This window comes from Schistocerca americana, chromosome 3 (genome assembly GCF_021461395.2).
Source record: "Schistocerca americana isolate TAMUIC-IGC-003095 chromosome 3, iqSchAmer2.1, whole genome shotgun sequence".
In the NCBI taxonomy this organism is placed as follows: Eukaryota; Metazoa; Arthropoda; class Insecta; order Orthoptera; family Acrididae; genus Schistocerca; species Schistocerca americana.
This window is the reverse complement of record NC_060121.1, coordinates 680,247,707-680,266,999: the sequence shown is the minus strand read 5'-3', so window position 1 is coordinate 680,266,999 and position 19,293 is coordinate 680,247,707.

Genomic DNA, 19,293 nt, shown 5'->3' with positions numbered 1-19,293 from the left:
TTATGTCACACTGTTTGCAACTTCTGGCCATACTAGGCCTACGATCCAGATTCCGTGCTGAGAGAAACATTCCTGGTGTTAGCGGATGATATGGGCAGCCATATCGTGGTACACTACTGAAAGGTCGAATTTCTGGCAAGGATTACGTGATTATTTTGGCTGACGAAGTGTATCCTATGGTACAGTATTTGTTCCTAAATGGTGATTCCGTTTTCCAAGACGATAGAGCCTACTTTCACACAATTTGCATCGCTCACGACTGGTTCCGGGAGCACAAGGATGATTTGACACATCTCTCCTGGCGACCACAGTCAGCAGATCTCAGTATTATTGAAACTATGTGGTCTATTTTGGAGAGAATCGTCCTTGATCGTTTTCCACCATCACTATCATTATCTTAACTTGCGACTATTTTGTAGAAAGAATGCTACAACATTCTTTAAAGGGTAGTGGAACAGGGTTAGACTACTTTTACCTTTTGAGAGGATTCTCTTGGAGACAAGTATCCTTCAGAGGTAAGCACTGAACTATCAATTTTCCATATATTTGTATCACAACCGAAAACAAGACATCGCAGGTACGCATACACTGACAGCAACCAGATTCTGTGCTAATAAAAGAAAGCAATAGGAACTCAAGCCCGATAACATCACTCAATAGAGAAATGACAATTTTAAACTCGGTAAACTCAGATCTATAGAACAGCAGCTCATTAGCGCTCGCTGAAAAAGTGACACTAGCCGGGTTTTGTAGTAACAAAATATACCTAAGTAGCCAATAAAGCTAGAGGCGATTGCCCACTTACATTGAAAATAACTCCTTCTTGAAACAAACTGTACCTTATGTCCATTGGAGCAGCATTTGCTCATGTATAATAACCAATTTAAAAGGAATTTTCTATAGAGTAACATCTAACGAAGATAATATTGCACGTAGGCCTTAACCAATAGTCAACGAAATCTGACAGGTAATCCTAGTACGTTTTATAGTAGCAAAATTCTTAATCAGTTGCTCAGACCAAAACTGAAATAATAATTTTGTTTTACTTTTTAAACAGTGAAATAAATTAGTGATCGACTTAGTACTGAACAGTTAGCCAGGCAATCTTAGCAAGAAATGCCTTGCACCACCAGCCACGCCTAGTGGTGGAAATAATGAATGGCAGTTAGATAAACATCCTGCTTCGGCAGTGCAATAAGCGGCGTGAGCGTCTGTTCAACAAGAATATGCTACGCCAGCTATTGTACCACGACCCTCATATCCAAAACTTATCTTACGCATACCTACAGATTTCTATAGCAAAATAAAGCAAGATTATTAGTTCACACATGTAGAACAATGTCCCGAAGTTCTCAAGCCACACTCCGAATAAGGTAACTCGAAAACAACCAAATCAACTGGCGATCACCAGTTCGCACACAAGCAGAGGAAATAGTATTACTCTGCCTCAATCATGAAACAGTTACTCTTCTCGTGGTCATTTCTCACAGATTGCTCCAGCACTTGTGCCGAAACACCTGAGTTGTCGCTGTCACTAGCCCTAGTGCAGCACAGACAGGACGAAGCACAAACACTTCCCGCTAAAACAACTCTGGACGGACGTGATCCCGACTGCAGCACTGTGTACAGAACCAATTGTCCCATCCACGTCAACCTCTGTCCTCACGCCAACTGCCTGCCGACTCGCTCCGCCTGAAACCTTTCTCCTCGCGCAGCGCGCTCTCCCTCTAACCCTCTCTCTGCTAATCGGACAACGGAGTGGTGTCGATACACACTCATGAATTCTCTTGAAAGTAATTCAGCACCAGTACTTCTCCATTCCTGGATTTGGGAACCAGTTACGAATGCCGCAGCCTTTCCTACTCCATGTTAGGCATGCTATTGTGTTTTTAATGGTTCTATGTTTGTAACATTTGCATCTCTTTCTCCATCTTACTAGATTGTGTCCTCACACCAGTGAGATGTGCAACTCTGTAAGCAAGCAGTTTGTATTCCGTCAGGAATTTTGTTGGTATCAGCAGCTCCCTTCCTGGAATTCATGACATCAGCAACAGCTTTCTCGGAATCGCTAATGCCATGATCCAGCACTCGGGCGATGACATCATTCCTGAAATTCCTTTTGTCCCTGTCCATCAACCCCTCCTCCCTCTTTGTGTCCATATTGCCTCCTCTGCCTCTGTCTATCTACTCATCCCTCTGTCTTCTTGTATCTCCTCCTACCTTTCTCTTTGTCAGTCTCCTCCCCCCCCCCCTCTCTCTAGCCATCTCCTCTTCCCCTTTTCTCTATCCCTCCCCCATCTTGCTGTGTATTTCCTCCTCCCCTTTTTCATCTTCTTCCTCTCCCTTTCTGTGTCTGTCTCTTCCTCTACCCCTTTCAGTCCAACCTCACCTCTTCCCTTTCTCTGTGCACTTCCTCCTGTCGATTCATCTTCTTCTCCACCATCTCTTTCCATTCTCTATCAGCCTCCTCCCCAGTGTCCACTTCCCCCTCCCCTATTCACCTTCTTCTTCTCCTGCAATTTGTGTCTATGTCCCGTGCATCTCCTCATCCTCCCTTCTCTCTCCATATTGTCATTGTCACCCCAGTAGGAGGACGGTAGATCTAAACCGCATAGCATTTTTTCCCTAATTTTCGATCCATGGGTTTTTGATGAGATTCTTGCCCATTGCATTGCTTGCATACATACACATGACAAATATATTTCTCATGTATTTAACATATTTAATGCTTATTTGTAAACACATTTCACCTGTATGTCTATCAGTGCCATTTTTCGCATTTTCATGTTTATTGCATCATACCTCCTGAACTGTGTGCTGTACAATGATCCAGTTTTGCAGTAAATCTAATTTTACACGTGTTCACTGCCTGAAAAATGGGTTTTGAATAGAGTTAGTTGCAGCGAAGTAGTTAATTCAACCATCTCACTGTAGTTTTTAACTCATTCAGTGCTTATGACGTCGTATCTCCTGAAACATGTGGCATACAATGATGTAAATTTTCTGACACATTCAGTGGCATGTGTGAATACTGTCAACTAAATTTGTAGTGAATAAACTCAGTCAGAAAAAAATAAGAAATTGAAATGTAATGCTTCACATATCAGTTTTACTTCATGACTAACGAAAAAGTAGTAGGGTCCAACATTAGTCCTTTCCAAATTTTGTGGCCGTTATCCGTCAGAAAACGATCCATAAGTGTTTAAAGTTGTGTGTAAATGCTTTTGCAAGACTCTAAGCGCTTTAATTTTCAAATATTGGACAACTAAACTGTGGGTATTCTTGTGCCTCATGTATATTCCTGGAAAATATTGTAAAAAGCAAGAGGATGGAGTAAATGTTAAATAGTTGTGTTTTTGTAAATTGCAGGTTATGAGATACCAATATTATAAAGTAATATTTTACGCACAGGTCATAGCCCGGAGGTTGCATTAGCAGATGAAAAATTGAAACATGTTTTTCTTTATAAGTTTCTTGTTTTAAAATTAACAGTATTTAGAGCTATGAATTTTATTCTTTTCCAGTGAATGAGAAAAGTAAAAATTATTTAAGTACTTTTACTAAAGATTTTGAAATTAGTATAAATGTTGTTGATGGTTGGCTTCATACAAAACGTGCTCAGTTATATATGAGTTTTAAAATTATTCCAGCTGATGGTTCAGATTTTTCTACATTTGATGGAAAATCTAATAAAGAATTATATACTAAGAAGCTATCTGTCCTTTCGGACATGTCCGAAAGAACAGATATCATCGGTGACCATACACCTCGTTAGAATGAAATTTCAAGGAAATGAACACCCTTAGCTGCAAACAGGCGTTGACATATGTCAACGGGGACGGATGAAAATGTGTGCCCCGACCGGGACCCGAACCCGAGATCACCTGCTCTATCCACCTTTTTTTTAATTTTTTTTTTACCTTTGCTCTACCAACTTTTTCTTTTTTTTTTCAGGCTGCCGTTGCGCAATATAGGAAATGAAACGACTTCTTGAGGGTTGTTTTGTTTTTGTTTTGTTTCAATTTTTATTTTATTTTCTTCTTCTTCTTCTTTCGATTTCGGCCATCTTTGGACCACGTTCAACAATTCACTTGCCCGGCTTTTTGATCTTTTTTTCTCTCTTCCCAATATTTCCTCATCATTTTCGAGTGGTTCCTCCTCCGCTCTTCCGACCATTTCCTGTTATTATTCTTTAGTTTCGTTTCTTCTGGAAAACACTTAATTTCGTTCACTATTTGTCTAAACTTTTCCCTGTCCCTGATTGACTCACGGGTGACATTAAAATAGGCCAAATCCTTTTTCACCATCTGTATCCATTTATTGTTGGTTTTTTCGTTCCTGTTACTATGTTCAAACACTTTTCTTGTTAGTCTGTTTCCATCCATCCTCGACAGGTGACCATAAAACGTTAGTCTGCGTTTACGCATTGCCTCACTCACTTTCTCAATAGTTTTGTATATTTCCTTATTACTCTTTAGCTTGTACTCTTCTCCAATCTTTCTCGGTCCTAATATTTTTCTCAAAATTTTCCTTTCTTTCTTTTCCATGTTTTCTATTTCCCCCTTTTTGTTAAGAGTTAGGCACTCCGATGCATACAGGCATTCTGGTCTAATGACAGTTTTATAATGTCGTAATTTAGCTTGAATCGAAATATTTTTTTTGTTATATATGTCTTTGGTTTTTTGAAAAGCAAATTCCATTTTCCTTGCTCTCGCCTGGTTTGCACTCTTGTCTAAACCATTCACTTGAATTATTTCACCTAAACACTTAAATTTTTCTACTCTCTTAATATTGCCGTATTTAGTAATAAGATTTTTCTTGTTATTTCTATGATTAGACATATACACGGTTTTTTCAAATGAAATCTGCAGTCCAGCTCTGGCCGAAACTTCTTGTAGTTTCTCCAGGTAGTTCTGAGCTATTTCTTCGTTTTCTGTAATTATTGCCAGATCGTCTGCAAAAGCTAAACAGTCCACTTCTATTTTTTCTTTTTTTGTTCCAATTCTGATGTCATTCTTGGTGCCTTTGAGTTCTTCTTTCCATATTCTCAATATCTTTCCCAGTACGTAGTTGAAGAGGATTGGGGATAAACCATCACCTTGTCTAACACCTGTTTTAATTTCGAACTTCCTTGAAATTTCACTCATAAATTTAACTTTGGCCTTACTGTTTGTTAGCGTCTGTTTGATAATTTGAATTGTTTTCGTATCGACCCCAAATTCTTCCAATACTTTCAGTAATGTTTCTCTATCTACCGAGTCGTATGCTTTTTTGAAATCTACAAATACTATTGCAAATCTCTGGCGTCTTGAGATTCTGTAACGAATTAGTGTTTTCAGGTTAAATATTTGTTCAACACAGGATCTACCTAGTCTAAAACCTGCTTGATATTCACCTATTTTTTTATCCAGAACTGGCTCCACGATTTGAAGTAATTTCCTTGACAAAATTTTGTATCCTACTGGTAGTAGCGAGATCCCTCTATAATTATTATCATTCATCTTATCCCCCTTTTTGTGTAGTGGGTGTATCAGGGCACACTGCCAGTCTTCAGGAATTCTTTCTTCGTCCCAGATCTTCTTAAACATATGTTCCAAAACTTGTGGGAGGTTGGTATCCATTATTTTTAGGATTTCTGGTACTATGGAGTCTTCACCTGGGGCTTTATTGTTTTTTAGACTGTGTATTATGTGTTTTATTTCTTCAGCGCCGGGAGGTTTTGACTCGGTATTAGTATTTCGGTGGTTTTCAAAACTCATTTTATCTTTGGGTGGTTCACAATTTAGTAGATTCTCGAAATATTTTGCTAATATTTCACAATTAGTCTTGTTTGTCAAACCTAGCTTGTTCTCTTCATCTTTAAAACATAAATTTGGGGATTGGTATTTGGTTAGCTGCTTTCTAAAAGTTTTGTAGAAATCTCTAGAATTATTTCTTTTAAAGTCTTCCTCAATCTGTTTTAGGTTATCCTGAAATTGTCTTCTTTTTTTTATTACGGAAAAGCTTAGCTGTTTCTCTTCTCTGGATTTTAAAATTGTCAAGATCTTGAGGATCTTTTGTGGAGTTCCATTTCTGCCACAATTTCTGTCTCTTCTCCAGGTTCTCATCACATTCATTGTCCCACCATGGATGTCTTCTTACTCTTTTCACGAGACAATTTTCTTTTGCTATTTCAACTATTTCGTTTTTGATCTCCTCCCATCCCGCTTCCTTATTTATTGTGGATATGCCATCGCTATCTTTGTGCAATGCTCTTTGAAACCGTTGTTTAATTTCTTCATTTTTTAACGTTTCTGTGTTATATTTTGGAATTTTGTAAAAGGTTTTCTTCTCTTTTCGAAATGGGAGTGGTCTGAATTTAATCGTAGTCAAATAGTGGTCTGAATCAACATCAAGGCTTTTCAGCACTTTAGTGTTTTGAATTTCTTCTTGACAATGAAGTGAGATAGCCACATGGTCAATTTGGAATTCTCCGAGAAGTGGATTTGGTGATCTCCATGTTTTAGTTTTTCGGCTCAGCTTTTTGAAATGTGTTGTCATTATTTTCAAGTTGAAATGCCTACATACCTCTATAAGCCTTTCTCCATTTTTTGAAGTTCTTTTGTGTCCTGGGAAGAGGCCTACTGTTCCATGGTATTTTTTCTCCCTTCCTATTTGTGCGTTAAAATCGCCTACTAACATTTTTATGTTCTTCTTTGAGCATCTATCCAGTTCCATTTCAAGTATCTCCCAAAATTCTTCAACTTTCTCCGGGTTATTTTTGTTGTCCTGGTTTATGGGTGCATGGCAGTTGATTATAGAGTATCCTTTGTTTTTACATTTAATCTCAAGAATGGATAGTCTCTCAGAACTCGAGTAGAAGTTAGTAACTGAATCTAAAATTGAGTGATGTACCAGAAATGCTGTTCCCAGGTATGGCATTTGTTTCATTAAGATTTTACCTGGTTTTCCTTTAAATAAACGATAGTTTTCAAAATCTAAAGCAGTTTCATCTAAAAACCTTGTTTCTTGTAATGCACATATTAAAATTTCTTTCTGGTTCAGCTTTTCAATCAATAATTTCAATTTTCCTACTTTAATCAGAGAGTTTACATTTAGGGTTGCAAACATAGTTGCTTTCTTAAATTTCAGTGTTGAGGGCTGCATACATGTTGGTTGGGGTCCTCCAAAATCCTTTGACCCCTTTGCATTGTTTCTACGAACAACGGAGGATTTGCCATTCAGTCTACCTCTTGGAGTAGTGTCTATCTTTGACGACGTTCCCATCATGCTTTGCAGTAATTGTTGGATAATAAATTGGGGGATCGGGTTGCCCCGAATCCGAAATTAAAACCAAGGTAGTAAGCCCTGGAGTTAGCTCTTCCGCTCTCTCTGTCGTTGGGAAATTGTTCCTCTTCCGCCATTGAGACCGTTGGCTGGGTTTCACCTAGTAACCCTAGGCAGGGGCCCTATGACAGGGTGCTACCATCTGGAGCCGGACGGACCCTGGTTTTTTTACGAGGTTGTTACTCCTCCCCCTCCACACTTCCCCATCCTCTTGTTTTTAGATGGGCCCGGGCTTGGGACCGGCTTGCGGCGGTGTTTTTTATTTTATTTTATTTTTTATAATGAAAGGAAAATACATATTTGCTCCAATTTATAATGAGAATAGAATGAAGAAAGTATATATCATTTCTAGGCTGCCGTTGCGCAATATAAGAAATGAAATATCTACTTGAGGTTTTTTTTGCCAAGTAGTAAATAGAAAATTTTATGGTGCACAAAAGATTATCACTACATTGTTGATGGAAAGTTGCTATGCTGCTCTGCGAGAGAAGGAAAATGTTAAACGAAAATGGGAAAGAAAAAATGCCTTTTGCATTGGTGAGCGTCTGGATATTATCTTAAAATTCTGACAAGAACTAAAGTCCCAGGAAGCAATTAGGATTCATACATACAGATCAATGGCAACCTCTGCAATCCGAAATATTGTATTTGAAGCATTTAACCGTTAATTATTATTTTCAGCATATTTCCAAATATACTCCTGTTGTCACAATGTTGACTTATTTTAAAGTGTTCAACTTCTATGTAACAATAATAGTCTAGGAAAATAGCATGCCTATTCTGCATAATAAACGATGCTGTGTGGCCCATGATCCTCGATTCAGTGTAGTTTTTTTCTCGTGGATATCTCAGTTTTTGTAGCTGAATGATTTCTAAAAGGTCTACACCACTGGGCGTCCTACGGTCTATCACCGACAATCGTTGACGAAGAAATGTTGTAATTTCTCCTGCATGTCCTCACGTGAACCTATGAGTAATCGATCGACTCTTCCGCATGCGTCACAGTTGGGCGTTAGATGAAGGCCTATTTTATGTAGCTTTTCATTCGTTGCTACTTTATCGTTGACAGTTAGATACCAGTCGGCTATGACGCGTGATGGTAACATGTCCCCGTGCACATTCCGCCATACTATACTCCAATGCGTATGTGCATGTTTTTCTTCGAGACGATTACTGTGGTTTGTCGTCATGAGAAGGTCACAAAGCTTCCTGTTCGTCAGGCTTCCATTATCGACGATGTTGTGTCGAATGTAGCTCAATTCCATGTAGTAAAGTCACACATATCGGTAAGAAAGTGGAATGCCGGCGATATTAACGGGTGGGTCAAGGGTATGAGGCTTCCACCGCTGAATGAGGTTTGTGATGATACTGGTCCTCCGGGTACGAAACTCCATCCTGATGCGATTTAGCAGAAGGGTGACACATTTTTTGTGTACCTTAATGAGGTTAAGGCCACCTTTGCACGAAGGTAAGGTTAAGGTATCGAATTGAACTTTGAAAATGTGGCCCCTAAAAAGAAACCAACATAACGCTTGATTTATACTTTTGGCTAGGTGGTTGGAGATTGGAAGAATTTGCGCCAAATAATTGATCTTGCTCGTAATGGCGATCTCGATGGTCTTAAATTTCTGTAGTATGTTCAAATCACGGTCGGAGTGAAGCATCAAAGCAGCACGTAATTTATTAAGCATGTGTGACCAGTTCTTCGTCAGGAATTTGTCTGGTTTGGCCGCAAAGGTAACACTGAGGGTTGTGTGATAATCCTTGACCTTGCACCAGGTAACATGGGATATGTCTCTGATACCACCTCCGATCTGCAAAGCTGTGGATTTAGTTCTATTTAGTATTGCTCCTGAAAGAAACGCGAATGTTTGTAAAAGAGTTTCCGCTGACAGAAGTTGTAGCGATGATGACACAGTTACGCATATATCGTCAGCATAAGCAATCCATGGGATAGTGACACACTCGACGCTAAGCCCGATCTCGCTATGCGCTAAGTTGTTCAGTAGCGGCTCTGCTGCAATGGCGTACAAAATCATTGACAGAGGACATCCTTGGCGGATGGATTGCCCAATAAAAACTTCTTTTGTAAAATGGTCGTTAATGAGAATCCGTGAAAAGGCGTTTGTAGTAAGTTTGCGAATTAATTCTATGAGATGGGGTCCAGATCCTAGTTTCTTTATGCTTTTAAAGAGGAAGTCATGACGTACACGGTCATAAGCCTTGTCAAAATCTAGAAAGATCAGAGCGCCCTGTCCTTTGGTTTCAGCATATGGGTAGCTGATGTCCCTCAAATCGCAGGCAGCTGAGATTGCACTCCAGCCTTGCGCTGCACTTTACTGGTAACTGCCAAAAACCCTGTACATAACGGTTTGCAGCCGTAGCTTAATCGATCTGGTGATGATTTTGAAATCGGCATTCAGGAGTGTGATGGGTCGCATGTTTTCGACCGTCCTGCTGTTCCCTTTTTTCGGTAAGGGCAAGATGATACCTTCCTTAAATGCCTTGGGTATTACTTCCAGCTGCCAGAGTTCATTCGCTATCTCGAGGAGTGTCGGACCGAGGAGGTTCCAGTATTGCTGGTAAAATTCAGCGCTGAGACCGTCGGGTCCTGGTGATTTCCCTTTCTTTGCACTGTGGACCGCCAGTCGGATTTCGTTCTCTGTGAAAACAGATTCCAGATTTGCATTATCCTGTTGTGACAAGCGACAGCTCAAGGTCCTAAGAAAATCTTCGCACGAGTGTTCATCAACGGATTGCTTCTTATAAAGTTGACTATAATAGTCGTAGACGTGCGAGATGATGTCACGTATCTTCGTGATGGCATTCTCAGTGTCATCAACGACGGCTTCAATCAACATGGCCTTACACCGTTTCGTTGTTCTCAGGATGTGGTACAGAGATGCCCGTGCTTCGGCGGCAACATCCTTGGGGTGGGCTCGCACGATGATGCCTTGCATTCGTTGGCGATGTATCGCCGTGATTTTCACTTTATATCGTTTGATCTTTACATCCATATCGCGAGAGGGATTGGTAGTGGGACTGTACAGTTTCTCTCAAACAGCAATGATAAAATTCTATAGTCTGTTTCTGCCAAAAGCTTTTTTGTCGGGCGTAGCTCATGAGGGTGAGGCGTAATTTCGGCTTAGCACACTGAATCCACCACTGTAAAACGCTACCGTAACGACATCGTTGTCGCTGGCGCTGTTGCCACGTTATGTTCACCTCCTCTTCAAGTTGGGCATCGTGCAGAAGGCAGACATTCAATTTCCCGTAGCCTTTCCCGCGGTAAATTTGCTGGCGTTGTAGGTTAAGGTAACACTGATATGCACAATGGTAGGAGATGCTGACAGGAGCTGTGCCACAGTGCACAGTGTGTCGCTGGAGGGCATCGGACACATGGATCCTATCCAGCCGACTGGCAGAGTGACAGGTTGCGAAGGTGTACGCTACCCGTTCACCATGCAGTTGTTCCCATGTATCTTGACGACGCATGCCATGAATTAAATGTTCAAGTTCGATACATCTGTTCGTGTTAGGAGTTCGGTCTCTGTCGTTAAGCACACAATTGAAGTCACCACCAAGGATGAGATGTGCACGACAAGCGCTAAGAAGAATGGGAACTTCGTATATATAAAAATTTGAACGATCTCTCTTATGAGTGCTACCTGAGGGGGCGTACACGTTAACAATCTGCACACCATTCACCCGAATAGAAATGCGACGACCACTAGGCCGCCGCTGCACATCCGTAAAGGGTATATCGTCGCACAGAAGTATGGCACTGCCTACAGCATCCTGGAGATTGATGTTATCAATAATAACGTAATCGGGCACTTCTAAGACTGTGACTACCTCCTGTAGGACGGCAATGTCAACGCTGGTACCATACAAGAAATCATTTAGCGAACGGAGTTTCGACGCACTTTGAATCCTATTGACGTTAAGTGTGGTAATGTTATAGGTTTGGCTGTCGCACTGTAGGGAAGCAGCCCACTCACGCCGTATAAAATTCACATCAGTCTTGCCATTGTGTGCCAGCCAGTCCGCTGTAACTAGCTCCGACGTCATAAACGTTGCGCAATACTTCAAAAATCAAGTAAATAACCTGAAACGCTTCTAGCATGTCAGGAGTAATACTAAATCTATATGTGTTGAACATCTGTTCAATAACTTAAACCATTTCCGAAATTTGAACGTTTTTCTGTAAAATTCATTGGCGCAACAGAAAAGAGCTACAAACTTAAAAATTTATATTTATATTACTTTTTCATAATAATTTAGTAGAAACAGTATACTGGATCTCACAAATGAAAATTTTAGTTGAAATTCATGATTTTTCTGGTTTTTGTCTTAGAAATTAAGGAAGCAAGATAGATTAAGTAGGCGAATAAATAAGGCTAGAATGTTTAAATTTAAGTAGAAGGGAGATCCGCTATAATCATAAAGATGTGAGAAGTTTCAACTGAATAACTATAAAACTATAGCGATAGCGTATCTCCAATGGGCAAGTTCAGAGCTCGTCTACTGTGTGTAGTGTAATTAAATTAGTTCTCTCACCCAAAATATTTGACTTAGCCACGTCAGACTTCTATTATGATTACTTACCTGTGTGCTGATTGCACATTTAAATGGAGAGCTTCATCGGCCATCAGCAAAGGAAGCAATGATTTATTCAATAACTTAAAGTGCTGCATTACTAGCCCAGCAGCTAGTCAGGAGAGCGGATTTGATCAGGCGTTCCCTTAGCCGTCCGCACCACGGCTTTCTATATAAGAAAGCTGCACGAGAGAGTAAGGCCCCAGTTCTCTCCAGATGCTGATTAGCGCACCACCTGTGCCGGGGGTTGCGTCGCATCGGTATCATTGCCATAAAAATCCACGGATGCCGTAATAAGTTACTCGGGATACGCGTAACCATGAAATCGTTTTCGAGTGGTGTGTTAATTCTGGGATGACTTTAATGATCTATCTTCAGTTTGCGTATGTCGTATTTTCACGTGCCGCCGCGGCCAGACATTCTACCATTATTTAGCGTGGCGTTTGATGAACATTATCATCAAATTATGGCGAGCATTCACTTAAATATTTAATTAGAACAGTTATAGTTGCATCAGCGCATTATACTCTGAACTGCTCTCGTAGTTGGATTGTGTGGATTCTTTTTTTTGGTCTGTGACTTTCAGAATATAGTGAACATTTTAGAGAGAATCATTTTTGATTGTGAATCCCAGACAATCTGCTAATTCCTCAGAGCTATGTAGCTATAAATGTATTTCTCAGATTAATTGGGCACTAAGAATTCTAATTACAGGCTTCACGTTTTGCCAATCACTTTCTGGTTGCCAATATTGTAGTTAGAGGGCCAGTGTTGAGAACGGCAAACAGCATAAATAGTAGGAACATCTTATAACAATTTATTCCACCCACTGCCCCACATATGGTGTATCAGCCGGGATAAATACATAACATAGTATTCTATAATTCCACCCGCTGCGCCGCATATGGTGCATCGCCTGGGAAAAACTAAACATTTTTATAACAATTACTCCATCCGCCACCCCACACCGCATAATGGCTTGGAGAACAATGAGCTCTGAGTGTTGGATCGTCCTTCTCGATGGCTTTGAACCGAGCTCATTGGTAACGTCGGGAGTACGAAGTGAAATGTCAAAACCAATAACGGGTCAGGGAGTGGAAAGGTCGCAGCGCGATGGTCATGAGCGAAAGCAGCTATTGCTGCATCTCCTCGTCCTGCTGCCACCACAGCTCATTGCTGTCGGGGTGCTGCACGGTGCGCGCCACCCTGCCCGCCACCGCCGGCTGAGTCTGTCACCGTGGTCGCATCCGCCTGGTCACCACGTGGGGCTGCGACTGACGTCAGCGAGTTCCTGCGGGAGCGCTGCTGCAGCTGCTCGCTGCTCTGCTCGCTCTTCCTCTTAGCCGTTACGGTGCTCTGTTCCCTCTCAGCGCTCAGTAGTGCCTTCAGGTGTTTGGTTTGTTTACCAATGCGTTCTTGCCTCGCGGTGTCCTCGCAGCGCACGGAGCAAGAAGATTGATGTTCAGTCCCGCTGCCACTTTCTGCCATGTGTACGGATCTCAAATCAACCGACTTTTTCTCTTTGCTACTATTCCCTTTGCTTCTCCTTCGGCGGCCTTTCTCCGTTTCTGCCGCAGTGTGTACCGATAGGGGTGGTTCAGGCAAACTGATCTGCACCTGCTCCTGTAGCTCACACGGCTTGGTTTCAGAGGTGACTGGCGCATCGTTGGTATCCAGCGGTAACTGTCCCAGCGAGGATGACGGGGCCGAATCGACGTCCGTCCTACCGTGAATGTTCCCAGAATGAAATTCTCACTCTGCAGCGGAGTGTGCGCTGATATGAAACTTCCTGGCAGATTAAAACTGTGTGCTCAACCGAGACTCGAATTCGGGACCTTTGCCTTTCGCGGGCAAGTGCTCTACCATCTGAGCTACCGAAGCACGACTCACGCCCGGTACTCACAGCTTTACATCTGCCAGTATCTCGTCTCCTACCTTCCAAACTTTACAGAAGCTCTCCTTCGAACCTTGCAGAATTAGCACTCCTGAAAGAAAGGATACTGTGGAGACATGGCTTAGCCACAGCCTGGGGGATGTTTCCAGAATGAACTTTTCACTCTGCAGCGCAGTGTGCGCTGATATGAAACTTCCTGGCACACAGTTTTAATCTGCAAGGAAGTTTCTTATCAGCGCACACTGTCCGAAAGGACAGATACCATCTTAATATATATATATATATATATATATATATATATATATATATATATAGTTAAGGCTCACCGACCACTTTAGCATCTTCTTCTTCTGTGTGAATGCACAAACACTGCCCGAATTCTTACGGGAATCGGCAACGTGCCGCGAGTAATGAGTGTAATGGGCAGGGGCACTACGAATGTAGTGCGGGACAATACGTTGAGAATGTGGGTATCACGGGAGGCGTGCCAGAGATCAATCCCTGCAGTCGCGTTATCCTCTGTGTCCTTGGTGGCTCAGATGGATAGAGCATCTGCCATGTAAGCAGGAGTTCCCGGGTTTGAGTCCCGGTCGGGGCACACAGTTTCATCAGTCCAAGTTGACGTATGTCAACGCCTGTAAGCAGCTAAGGGTGTTCATTTCGTTGTAATTTAATAAAGAATTAATTGATAATTGTGTTGTGAAATAATATGATATTGTAACTGTAAAAAAGAGGAAATAGTATTAGAGCCAGAGTAGGACAACCTTCCATTTCCTCTTCAGTTTTATTAAATGTAACTTCGTCTCTTTTTAACAAAGTTCATGTGAAATGACCTATACATAATAATGGTAAAGGAAAAGATAAAGAAAACGTTGCACATTGTCCTTTAGAGTTAATAGGAGGTTTTTTACAGATTATGAAGATGTAATATGAGTAGGAGATTGAACTCTGCTTTTAGCTAAAGTTCAAATGATGTTATTTTTAGTTGGTCTCATAAAAGTGAAGCTGGGCCAAAATACAAAATACCCTACAAAAAGAAGGAAAAATTGTTGTTGAAAATATAAGAGTTGTGTACCTATAGCTAAATATGAACCTCAATACGAACTTGAATTGGAGGAAGAAAGACTCAAAATTTTTTTAATACAAATATCCTTCTGTTAACTACAAACTATAGAGATCATGGAATTGAGTAGTAATAATTATTCTGAGTTAGATATGACAAGTAGTTATAGCTTAGCTGAGTTTGAAATGCCTTATTTTATTTCCGGTTTCCTTCAAACAAAACGTAAAGATATTCCACTGGTTGAGTCTTCATTCTTTGGTAATATTAAATTACAAAATATTTTCTTGAAGCATGTAAGAAATGATATATTCCCGCAATAGATGTGGAATTAAGACCCATCAAATAACTTTTCAAGAACTTACCATTCATTTGCTGATTTTAAATGAGTAACACATTTAAAACAAGATATTCATACAAGGCAATATAGTTTCATTACAATTATCCTATTTATGTTATAAATATGAGTTGAACAAAAGATATTGAAGCAACACAATTATCCGCTACGAAATTATGTGCTACTTTTAAAGATGAAGTTTCTAACGATTTGCTGACTTGAGTAATTTTTTTATATGAACAAGAATTTAACTAATGATGCTCAGCACAAAATATTGCCTGAGAATACTGGAACTAATTATATATTTTTGTTTACTGCATGAGAAAATTTTAAGAGTAGTATAAATAAGTGAATGATCAGTTTTAACATTTCTGACAAATTGTAACCACAAGTATGAAATAATAATTGATCGTTACTTATATGACAATCTGAAAATTCTTGTTGATGTCATAAAATAATAGAGAATTTGACTTTTCTTTGAGGGTCACTCCAAAAGAAATGCACACATTTTTTTAAATCCATCTTTTATTCTGCCTGTATGAAAGTTTCACAGTTTGTAGATACATCCTTTAGGAACAATATTTTTATTTCTCCACGTAATTCCCATCCCTCTCAACTGTCTTACGCCATCTTGGAACCAGCGCCTGTATACCTGCACAGTAAAATTCTGGCCACTGTTTGGCAGCGTTCACAAGGGAGTCATCATCTTCAAACCTTGTTCCACAAAGAGAGTTTCAGTTTCCCACGGAGATGATAGTAACATGGAGCCAGGTCAGGACTGTAAGGCGGGTGTTTCAGTGTTGTCCATCTTAGTTTTGTGATCGCTTCCATGGTTTTTTGACTGACATGTGGCCATGCATTGTCGTGCAACAGCAAGACATCCTGCTTTTGCTGATGTGGTCGAACACGACTCAGTCGAGCTAGAAGTTTCTTCAGTGTCATCACATATGTATCAGATTTTATGGTGGTTCCACTTGGCATGATGTACACAAGCAAGAGTCCTTCGGAATCGAAAAATACTGTAGCCATAACTTCTCCAGCAGAAGGCGTGGTTTTGAATTTTTTTTTTCTTGGTTGAATTTGCATGCTGCCGCTCCATTGATTGCCTCTTCGTATCTGGTCAAAAATGATGGAACCATGTTTCATCACCTGCCATAATTCTGCCATGAAATTCATCTCCACCATTCCTGTACCGTTCCAAAAGTTCGCTGCATACCATTTCTCTTGTTCCTTTGTGAGCCACTGTCAACATCCTGGGAATCCACCTGGCACAAACCTTTTTTAACGCCAACACTTCCAGTATTCTGCCAACACTTCCTTCCCCTATCCCAACGTAACGTGACAGTTCGTTCACTGTGATGCGTCTTGTCAGCAGTCACCAATTCGTTAACTCTGTGCACATTGTCTGGAGTCTGTGCAGTACCAGGCCTGCTGCTGCGATGACAATCCTCACTATTGCTGTGCCCGCTTTCGTCACGTAACCTGCTTGCGCACCGACTAACTGTACTGCGATCGACAGCAGCATCTCCATGCACCTTTTTTAACCTCTTGTGGATGTTCCCCACCGTCTCATTTTCACAGCACAGGAGTTCTATTACAACACGTTGCTTCCGACGAACGTCAAGTGTATCAGCCATCTTAAAGACATGCTGTGACGGCACCACTCACGGGAACAGATTGAATTAAGCTTGAAAACAAGCGTGAAGGGTGTATCTACACACTGTAATACTTTCACACATGCAGAATGAAAACTGTATTTTTACAAAAGTAGTGTGCATTTTTTTGGAGTGACCCTCGTATTTCTTCCCTAAGATCTATAACGTATTCATTATAAAATTCTAACATATATTAAATACCATAATTAGGTACATTGTTTGTAAGATGTTCTACTTTTAAAGATGGCTTAAAATAATAATCATAAGTATTACATTTAAGAACTTTCCGGAGCCATGCATGGCTCGTGTTCATACCACTTATTATTTGTCATCTTCTGTTACTGCACTGAAGCCACGTTTTCTTGTTTCATTTACTGGTGTCACCAACTTCCTGCCTTACTTGCCCGTGAGCAGTAGCAGCAGCAGCGTGTGTCCTTAGGCGCACTGTTGCAACATCTCTGGAACGACCGATAGTATTTCCGGGTCATTGTGTGTGTGACTAGTCAATTGGAAAAGGAGCAGCAGTGCAGTCGGGACGCAGCAGCAGTGAAGTTAGGGAGGAGCGCCGGTGAGGCACCGACAGCCAGTGCTCCCCGACAGCTGGCGACAACATGAACTGTCCAGTGGAGGAGATTGGAGCAGGACGACCGTTGGTTGGTCGTTTGGTTGGTCGTCTCATCTGCCGACGTATATTAGGTCCTTTCACGGATTCCGGGCCTGGGAGGTTGATCGGTCGGCATGGAGCAGCGAGGAAAACTCTATGGCGCGTGTCTGGCCGGCGCCACTGGTGGGGTCCACGCGCAGTCGGAGTGCGAGGGACTTTTCCCATTGCTATGCGGCCCTTGGCTCACTGATCCCAAACACAACTGTTAAGTCTTTACTAAGTCTACCAGCCAGGCCCGACTGCCTGTCTCACCTAAGCTAGCATTAGTTTTTGAATTCGAGGCCGACCCTCGAATATCTGAGCGCCCTTGGGTGTACTGCATCATTTTTGATATGTTCTTGTTGTTTGTACTTGTACGGCTTCTAGCTGTTTTTTTTGTATTAAGGTTGTTTTGCCCTTAAAGCGTAAGATTTTTTAGGGCTTTAGCCTAATTTAAAGAACTGCCTCATGTAAGACCTTTGACATTTTAAAGGTTTTAATGTTGTTGAATTTTAAGTGTTGGGCCTTCAGCCTCTTTTGGGTTTGAGTTGTTTTGCTCTTAAGGCCTTCAGCCTAAATGAAAAAACTGTTTTACGTAAGGCCTTTGGTATGGAGTTTTAAGTGTTAGGTCCTCAACTGATTTGAATTTAACTTGTTAGCTCATGAAGTGTCTGATTCTTTGGGCCTTCAGCCTAACTAAAGAACTATTTTAAGATGAAGACTTGCCCTTTAAATTTCTGTTCTGGTTGAATTTTGCCTAATTAAGATTTCTTTTATGTAAGGCCTTTGATTTTTTTTAAAATTAACATCGTTTAGCCTTAAGTGTTGGGCTTTCAGCCAATTTTTAATTCAAATTGTTTGCTCTGAAAATTTCAGATTCTCTTGACCTTCAGCCTAAATAAAGAACTGTTGTAAGATAAGGCTTGCCTTTTAATCTCTGATTATGCTTGTGTTTTAAGTTATTGCCCTTTAGCCGTTTAGCCATTTAGCAGTAGTTAAGCCTCAAAGATTAAAGATGTGTGTTTAAAAAAAATTTTTTGGGCTCTTGTAATATTTCATAAAATTATAAACTTGTGTGTTCATGTGTAACTGCCGGCCCCTTATTCTGGCCCCTTTCCACAATTTAAACTGCCTGTCCTGTCCTGCAGGTTAAGCACAGTGTCTCATTTTCCTCTTAGATTATTTTTTCTTTCGACAAAAACATCTATGTCAAATTGACATTGGTCCCACACATTAATCATATTTTATTCATTCGAATTTATCAGATAAAATTTCATTTGGTTTTTTAAAAAAGAATAACAAATTTAAGTTCCTTAGGATAATATTTTCCAAGTCTATGTTTCTTAAATATACATAATAATTTTATGTTTTGAACATTTTTACTCACAAGTTTCAAATTTTGCCTTGCATTCAATTTTTTATTCAAATAATTTGTATTTAACAGTTTTTTAGCTATTTTTAAATGTATCAGCTGATTTTCAAATCGCTTTATATTCAATTTGATTCATTATTTTTTTATTTTTATGTACTTTTGTTAATTAAATTTGCTTAAAATAAATTTCCTAGAGAGGTTGGTAGGGCTGAGTTAGGTCGAAAATGATAGTTACTAGTAGATGAAAACTGCCAATCATTCCATCCTGTGAATCTGCAGTTTACTTGCATAGCTTTCATCATTGATTGGGAGCTCGAAGTCCATGAATGGCTACAAGTGGTATCCAAGTACCAAAATGTTTTTTTAAAAGTCAATTAATGGTTCAGGTGGCGCAGACGAGCCAATCC